General features: G+C 43.8%; 3 non-coding genes across 3 annotated transcripts; all 3 read left to right on the top strand.

The window, feature by feature from the left end:
- Nucleotides 1-5883: 5883 nt before the first annotated feature.
- LOC122560929 lies at nucleotides 5884-5990 on the top strand. The gene has a single exon (XR_006314844.1). It is a non-coding gene; the product is annotated as a U6 spliceosomal RNA (small nuclear RNA).
- A 244-nt stretch (nucleotides 5991-6234) lies between these two features.
- On the top strand, nucleotides 6235-6341 carry LOC122560931. Its single transcript, XR_006314846.1, has one exon. It is a non-coding gene; the product is annotated as a U6 spliceosomal RNA (small nuclear RNA).
- Nucleotides 6342-8308: 1967 nt separating this feature from the next.
- Nucleotides 8309-8415, top strand: LOC122560930. Its single transcript, XR_006314845.1, has one exon. It is a non-coding gene; the product is annotated as a U6 spliceosomal RNA (small nuclear RNA).
- Nucleotides 8416-8704: the final 289 nt, after the last annotated feature.

Raw genomic sequence — 8704 nt, forward strand, 5'->3', positions numbered from 1 at the left:
TCAAGGAGCTATGAACATGCACTCCAAGGTCTCTTTGTTCAGCAACACTCTCAGGACCTTACCATTAAATGTATAAGTCCTGCTAAGATTTGCTTTCCCAAAATGCAGCACCTCACGTTTATCTAAATTAAACTCCATCTGCCAGTTCTCGGCCCATTGGCACATCTGGTCAAGATCCTGTTGTATTCTGAGGTAACCCTCTTCGCTGTCCACTACACCTCTAATTTTGGTGTCATCTGCAAACTTACTAACTGTACCTCTTATGCTCGCATCCAAATCATTTGTGTAAAAGACAAAAAGTAAAGGACCCAGCACTGATCCTTGTGGCACTCCACTGGTCACAGGCCTCCAGTCTGAAAAACAACCTTCCACTACCACCCTCTGTCTTCCACCTTTGAGCCAGTTCTGTATACAAATAGCAAGTTCTCCCTGTATTCCATGAGATCTAACCTTGCTAATCAGTCTCCCATGGGGAACCATGTCCAACGCCTTACTGAAATCCATATAGATCACATCGACCGCTCTGCCCTCATCAATCCTCTTTGTTACTTCTTCAAAAAACTCAATCAAGTTTGTGAGACATGATTTCCCATTCACAAAGCCATGTTGACTATCCCTAAGCAGTCCTTGCCTTTCCAAATGCATGTATATCCTGTCCCTCAGGATTCCCTCGAACAACTTGCCCACCACCGACGTCAGGCTCACTGGTCTATAGTTCCCTGGCTTGTCCTTACTACCCTTCTTTAAGAGTGGCACCACGTTAGCCAACCTCCAGTCTTCTGGCACCTCACCTGTGACTGTCGATTATATAAATATCTCAGCAAGAGGCCCAGCAATCACTTGCCTAGCTTCCTACAGAGTACTAGGGTACACCTGATCAGGTCCGAGGGATTTATTCACCTTTATGCGTTTCAAGACATCCAGCACTTCCTCCTCTGTAATATGGACATTTTGCAAGATGTCACCATCTATTTCCCTACAGTCTATACCTTCCATATCCTTTTCCACAGTAAATACTGATGCAAAATACTCATTCAGTATCTCCTGCATTTTCTGTGGCTCCACACAAAGGCCACCTTGCTGATTTTGAGGGGCCCTATTTTTTCCCTAGTTATCCTTTTGTCCTTAATGTATTTGTAAAAACCCTTAACTCTCCTTAACTCTATTTGCCAAAGCTATCTCATGTCTCCTTTTTGCCCTCCTGATTTCCCTCTTAAGTATACTCCTACTGCCTTTATATTCTAAGGTTTCACTCGATCTACCCTGTCTATACCTCACATATGCTTCCTTCTTTTTCTTAACCAAACCCTCAATATCTTTAGTCATCCAGCATTCCCTATACCTATCAGCCTTTCCTTTCACCTTAACAGGAATACACTTTCTCTGGAATAAGCTGCAGTCTACCCAGCATTTTATATTAATTACAATGAGGTACAAGTTATTTGGTACTCTACAGCTAGTTATGATCTGTTGCAATCTGCAACACACACCACATTTAATTACGATATATTATTAAAAAAAATACTCTACAGTTACTTATAATTAATGGTAATCTACCTGGTACTTTACAGTCAGTTATAATACACAGTAACCTACCTGGTGCTGTACAGTTACAGTCAGTTATAATACACAGTAATCTACCTGCTAATCTCCAGTTACAGTCGTTATAATACATTGCAATCTACCTGGTACTCTACAGTTAATTATAATTTATTGCAAACTACCTTGTACTCTACATTTAATCATACTCTATTATAAAAACTAACTAAGTACTCAATAATTAATTACAATATGTTCCAATCTACCCATGACTCTACAGTTAATTACAGTTTATTACAACCTGCCCAATACTTACAATTAATTACAATATACTAAAACCCACCCAGTACACTACAATTATTACATTACAATGCATTACAGTCTACTCAATACACTGCAGATAATTACAGTGCATTACAATTTAACCGGTACTCCACAATTAATTTTGACATATTTCAGTCTACTCGGCATTCTGTAATCAATTACAATCTATTTTCGGTATAGCGATAACAGGGAAGCAACACAGTTTAACACATAAAAACTTCGAAAATCGTCACACAATAACAGTAACATGGGTAAATTTAGACCATGGAACCAAATAAAAACTGCATTATAGAGAAATAATGCTAACAAAAGCAACAACACTTGTAATTCCTGGCGTCTCATGAAGTTATGTCAAAGATAAAGGTAAGAATGACCTTCAATTTGATGGGCAAATAGGAAAAGAGAGCCACTTGACAGGCAGCAGAGCAATGTCGGACAGCAGGAGGCTGATAGACACCAAGGAAATGGTGCTTGGAGCATTAACCATTGACACAGAATAAGAGGAGAAAAGCTGTAAATACTCAGCAGGGGTGCAGACAGAGGTTATTGTTTTTAGCGACAGTTTTAATGTAGCTGAGTGGCTCAGCCATGTAAAGGTGCAAATAAGGATGAAAGACATAGCTGTGGTTCTGGACAAAAAGAGCTTTCAGGATGTCACAGCAATTTCACTGTCCTTGTGGAATCCAGTGGATTCTTGAGGATCTGTCTCCGGGCAATGATAGTAGTTTCATGTACCATGAACACAGATTGTCTTCTCTCAGACTGACAGCGTTTGCCCTCCTAGCCATACCCCACCAAAATCCCCTAGTTTCTGACAGTCAGCCAGCTAAGCCAGGCTGCCTTCACCATGTTGTGATGTTACAGTCCAAAAGCCAAGTCCTCTCAAAGACCAGGACTGCTCCAAGACCATGCGCAGTGTCCCCCAGTGAAAATCAGAGGGTAACAGGAAGGCAAATTGACCCAGCAAAGAGGGAGCTGACAAAGACTGTGTTCTTTTTTTTAATGAACAGAAATTGCTGGCAAAACTCAACAGGTCTAGCAGCATCTGGAGAGAGAACAAGTTTTGAGTCATAATTGTATTCAGCACTGAAAATGTGTTGCTGGAACAGTGCATCAGGTCAGGCAGCATCCAGGGAACAAGAGAATCGATGTTTCAGGCATAAGCCCTTCTTCAGGAATGTATTCCTGAATTGTATTCAAGCTGGTGTGTGAGAAACACAAGAGGAATGTTTTTAAAAATCCCAATAGTGAAGCTTTCTAAAATCTTGCTATAATTCAGTTTCCTCAGATTCTGAGTTCTGATTTTTCTTTCCACGTTCCTTTCTCACAGAATCACTTTTCCTTTACCCAACGGAAGTTTGCAGTAATTTGCTTTTTCAAATTAGAAAGCTGATTTAAGAATTGTTCGTGAGACTGAACATGCATTCGCCAGAAATTTACTCAAAAGACAGGCAAGGTTTTTATCAGGGAGGAGAAAGTGAGAACTGCAAATGCTGGAGATCAGAGCTGAAAATGTGTTGCTGGAAAAGCGCAGCAGGTCAGGCAGCATCCAAGAAATAGGAGAATCGATGTTTCGGGCATAAGCCCTTCTTCAGATTTTTATCAGGTTTTTATCAGATCAAAACCCAAGCAACACCAGGTTTTGGTCTTACAGGCTTAGTTGAAATTGCAAACTTTTGGAGCTCACCTCCATCATCAGGTGAGGTATGATAGAGAGGTTTAAGATTCAGTATTTATAAGCAAGAAGTTAATGACTTTAAAACTAGCTGCCCCTGTTTAATCCTTTAATCAGTTAAGGTTTTACTGAGTGATGGAATGACAATATATTCACAAAGTACAGATTACACAGCTTTCTTCATGGGAGAGATGATAATGACTGTCTGATCAACCGGCATATTGTGTCACACCCCTGGATCAAGGTAAAAGTTGTCCCAATCCTGAAGGTGCATGGGGCTGCTCTCTCATCAGAGAGAGAGACAACTGGTGGTGGTCTAACCCAAGGGTCACCACTGCTCAGGTTGAGGTGCAAGGTTGAGAAAGTGGTGACCTCAGCAGGACGTGAGATTTGAGCTTCTGTTGGTATCACTGTACATTGCAAGCCAGTCATCCAGCCAACTGAGCCATCACTGTAAAGTGATGGAAGGTATCATCAACAGTGCTATCAAACAGCACTGCTTCAGCAATAACCAGCTCACTGATGCTCAGTTTGGATTCCACCGGGGCCACTCAGCTCCTGATATCATTACAGCCTTGGTCCAAACATGGACAAAAGAGCTGAATTCCTGAGGTGAGTTGAGAATGACAGCCCTTCATATCAAGGCTTCAATTGGGTGTGGCATCCAAGAGCCCTTGCATAACTGGGATCAATGAGTCAGGGGACAAACTCTCCAGTGATTAGAGTCATACCTGGCACAGAGGAAGATGGTTGTGGTTGTTGGGGGGTCAGTCATCTCAGCTCCAGGACTTCTCTGCAGGAGTTCCAAAGGGTAGTCTCCTAGGCCCAGCCATCATCAGCTGCTCCATCAATGACCTTCCTTCCATCATAAGGTCAGAAGTGGGAATGTTCACCGATGATTGCAGAATGTTCCGCACCATTCACAACTCCTCAGATACTGAAGCAGTCCATGTTCAATTGCAACAACATCTGGTCAATAATCAGGCTTGGGCATAAAATTGGCAAGTAACATTCGTTCTACACAAATGCCAGGCAATGACCATCACCAATAAGAGTCAGTCATATTGCGACTGAGACGGTAAGGTGACAGTTGTTGACAAGTGTGGGAATGTTGGGGAATGGAATTAGCGGGTCAATTAAGTCAAGTTAAATCAGAAGAGGGCTGTTGGAGATTGCACTGTCCTTTCACCCTCCCATTCCCTGTATTACTGCCCTTGGGCTCTTGCTTTCCGATGGTGAAATTGTGCAGACCTTGAGATTGTTTTCTCCAGCAATGCTCCAGGGGTCCAGGCAGCAGGAGTATTGTTTAAGGACCCCAAGTATTCAATGGGACAGCAGGTTGTTGTATGGAGGTTCACATGTGAGTAACTGTCAGCGGTCAACCCTGCGCATGTATGGGTGTTACAGTGGACTGCATGGAATGAAAGCTTTGTAAGTTTTCTTTTCATTCATTCATAGGACATGGGCATCAATAACTGGACCAGCAGTCATTGCCATTTCCTAAATGTGCTTGTGAACTGCAGCTCGGATGTTAAGTGTTGCTGCATGATGTCCTGGGCATGCTCACACATTGCATGTTGAGAGAGAGAGAGATTTCTGAAGTTATATATGGTGCCCAGAACATGAACTGCACTCAATGCTACCTTTCACCATTAACCCATTGAAGGTGCAAGCTCATTGTCTCGGCTTCTCTCTGGAAGGACGGAATGAAAAATAATCAGTCTTCAGAGTCCAGTGACTCCTTTATCGAACAGCACATGGTGAACAGCATGGGTGTCGGAAATATTGCTTGTTTGTCTTATAAACTTGACACATGCCGGTGAGGATCAGCATGCCCAAGGAACCCGCCTGCTTTTACAGTTCTGCTCCACACAACACACAGCTCTGGTATTGTGTGAACTGACCGTGGTTTAATTAAATAATGTGGCCTCAAACTGCTCCTCCTGTCCACTTCTCTCAGTCGGATTTCAAACCTATAGATATCCTCTTAGTTTACTGGCACCAGGAAAATTCACCTGTATGGGTTGCCACTCAGAGCTAGAGGTTGGGAGTAGAGAAGCAGGTCCAGTTGTTGAGCTAGACAATGCTATTATCCAGTCCACTGCTGAGACTATAAGGTTTCTGCTGATTCTTTCTGCATTTGCACTCTTGACATTTTCACAGTTTTAACTACCTCTTTCACTACATCTTGGTCTTTTCCTAATGTGGCATTTTTGAAAACCAAAGCACGTTTGTTGATCATTGGAATGATTGGGATGAAGGCCAGATGGATCTCATTCGATCCTTGATTAGTGTTAGCCTGGGCCAATCAGGGAGCCTTGGCTGACAGAGATAAACAGGAGATTGTGCTCACTTTGACAGTACATATACTAAAATTGGAACGATACAGAGAAGATTAGTATGGCCCCTGCACAAGGATGACACGCAAATTTGTGAAGCGTTCCATATTTTTTCACACCTGCACACACACATGGGTGCTGGGGAAGAAATAAGCACTACCGCAGTTAGGCGGTAGTGTGGGGGTTAAAAAAGGAAAAAAAAACATTAAAAAAATAAATAGGAGTGTCAGAGGTGCTGTTCACTCTGAGAGCTGGCTTTAGAAAAAAGAAAAATAAATAACAGGAGCGTCAGACATCCTGTTCACTCTGAGAGCTGGCTCTGAGGGAGCTGGATCAGTGTAAAAAAAACAGGAGATTGTGCTCACTTTGACAGTACATATACTAAAATTGGAACAATACAGAGAAGGTTAGCATGGCCCCTGCACAAGGATGACACGCAAATTCGGGAAGCGTTCCATATTTTTTCAAACCTGCACACACACAACATGGGTGCTGGGGAAAAAAATAAGCACTACCGCAGTTAGGCGGTAGTGTGGGGGTTAAATAAAAAAAAGAAAAAAGAGAAAAAAAATGAACAGGAGATTCAGAGTCTCCTCAGTTTAAGGGACTGACTCTGTGTTGGCTGGCCTACAGTCAGTATGTTACTGTTAGTTTCTGCTTCCCCTCTTTTTTGGAGGGGGAAAACCTGATTCCTGAACTGGCTGAATTATTTAGCCAGTTTGTTAACTGGCATTCCTTTTAGTGAGGACTGATTGTTAAACTCCTGATGCACACAATGTGTTTCATGTGTAACTCAGTTCTCATTAGGGGTGTGTTGTTTCACTGGCTGGTTACAGCCTGTGTGTTACTCTTTTCTCTTTTTTGAGAAAAGGATAATGTTAATTTTGTGGTAGGGCTTAGCCCTTGGACTCTAGTTTTCTTTGTTTTTTTTGTGTAAGTGTCTTCACTGTTTTTGGTGTTTGGACTGAGCCCTTGTGGAAGACACATATTTCAACAAAGAAGCTTGTCCTGTGGGGACGCCAGGCCCTGGGACTGGGCTTCTGAAGATTGAACACCTGTACGTGTGTGTGTGCGCTCGGAGGTGAGCACTTGCTGTAATACTGGAGTTTAGGTGAAGACCTTTCCTTTGGGAGTGGACCAAACCCCCTGTGAGTTAACTGCATCTGTACAATGTACTGTTCCTGTGAGTGGGCCTGGTTTTCCAAGACTGGACCAGGACTCTATGGAAACTGAACACCTGTGTGCTGTGCCTTTGCTGCCTTCAGGAGTGGACTCTGCCCTTGGTTGCGGACTCTGTTTTTAGCAACGGACTCTGCAGTTTGGAGTGGACTCTATTTCTGACATTGCACATTATATACTGGAGTGGACTCTTCCTGGAAATGAATTCTATATCTTGAAGACTGTATAGGTTTGGACTGTGTACCAGAAAGGACTGTTTCTTTTTTTGGTAATTAACTGTATTGTGGTGTTTCCTGGGTCTATCACCTGCACTGTGTTGCGTGTCCCTGGGTCTGGCAGGCCTTACTGTGAGCGGGGAGGCTCATGGGTCGTCCTGAAAGCTGTCACCCCAAGAGCCGGAGGGTGGGTAGGCCGTTCTGTGAACCTGAAGGTTGGTAGGCTGTCCCGAAAGCCAGATGGTGGGTAGGCCACCCTGATGCTTGTCGCCTTGAGAGACAGATGGTGGGTAGGCCGTTCTGAGCATTGTGGTCCCGAGAAGGGGTAATCGGGGCAGGCTGCCCTGGAGGTGGTCAAAAGGTGTGTCAGAGCAGCCGAGAGCCAGAAGGCGCGTTGGGGTGGGCTGAGATCCGGAAAGCTTGTGGGCTACCCTGCACGCAGTCGTCCCAGGGAAGGGGACAGGCTGTCCTAGAGGTGGCCGGAAAGTATGCCAGGATAGCCCACTGGCCGGATGGTGCATCGGGGTGGGTGAGAGCCCAATAGTACGTAGGGGAAGACCAAAAGCCGGTAGGTGGGTAGGCTGTCCTGACCGCTGTCACCCCGGGCGGGTACCAGGGCGGGCTGCCCCAGAGGTGGTCGAAAGGTGTGTCAGGGCAGACCGAGAACTGGAGGGGGCATGGGGTGGACCGACAGCTGGAAGGTGGGTAGGGGCGGGCTGCCTTAGAGTGGTTGAAAGGTGGGAGGGACGGGGGCTTACTGGGTCTGTATTGTCTGCACTTTTTACGTAACAGGATTGTCTTATGTATAAATGTCATTGTTGCTGCCTTGTCCTATGTGGAACTGGGATTTGAGGTTTGTCCTCATCTCTCTGTAAACTGGTTGGACGGTAGTGTTTGGGGCCTAGCTTTGCTGCTCCTCTCCCTTGTAAAATTGCTTTCTCATATGTACAGCTGTAAATGTTAACTGTTTTTTGTAAACTGTTTTGTAATTTGTTTAATAAAATAAAAAAAAGGAAAAATTAAATAAACAGGAGATTGTGCTCGCTTCGGCAGTACATATACTAAAATTGGAACTATACAGAGAAGATTAGCATAGCCCCTGAGCAAGGATGACACGCAAATTCGTGAAGCGTTCCATATTTTTTCACACGTGCGCACACACACACCATGGGTGCTGTGGAAAAAATAAGCACAACTGCAGTTAGGCGGTAGTGTGGGGGTTAAATAAAAAAAAAACTAACAAAATTTTTAAAAAAGAGGAAAAAAAAGAAAAAAATAAACAGGAGATTCAGAGTCTCCTCAGTTTAGGGGAGGTGGTGGCTGGTGTTACAGTCAGTATGTTACTGTTAGGTGCTGCTTCTCTTTTTTGGAGGGGGAAAACCTGATTTCTGAACTGGCTGAATTATTTAGCCAGTTTGTTAACTGGCATTCCT

Source organism: Chiloscyllium plagiosum, chromosome 21 (assembly GCF_004010195.1).
Source record: "Chiloscyllium plagiosum isolate BGI_BamShark_2017 chromosome 21, ASM401019v2, whole genome shotgun sequence".
NCBI lineage: Eukaryota > Metazoa > Chordata > Chondrichthyes > Orectolobiformes > Hemiscylliidae > Chiloscyllium > Chiloscyllium plagiosum.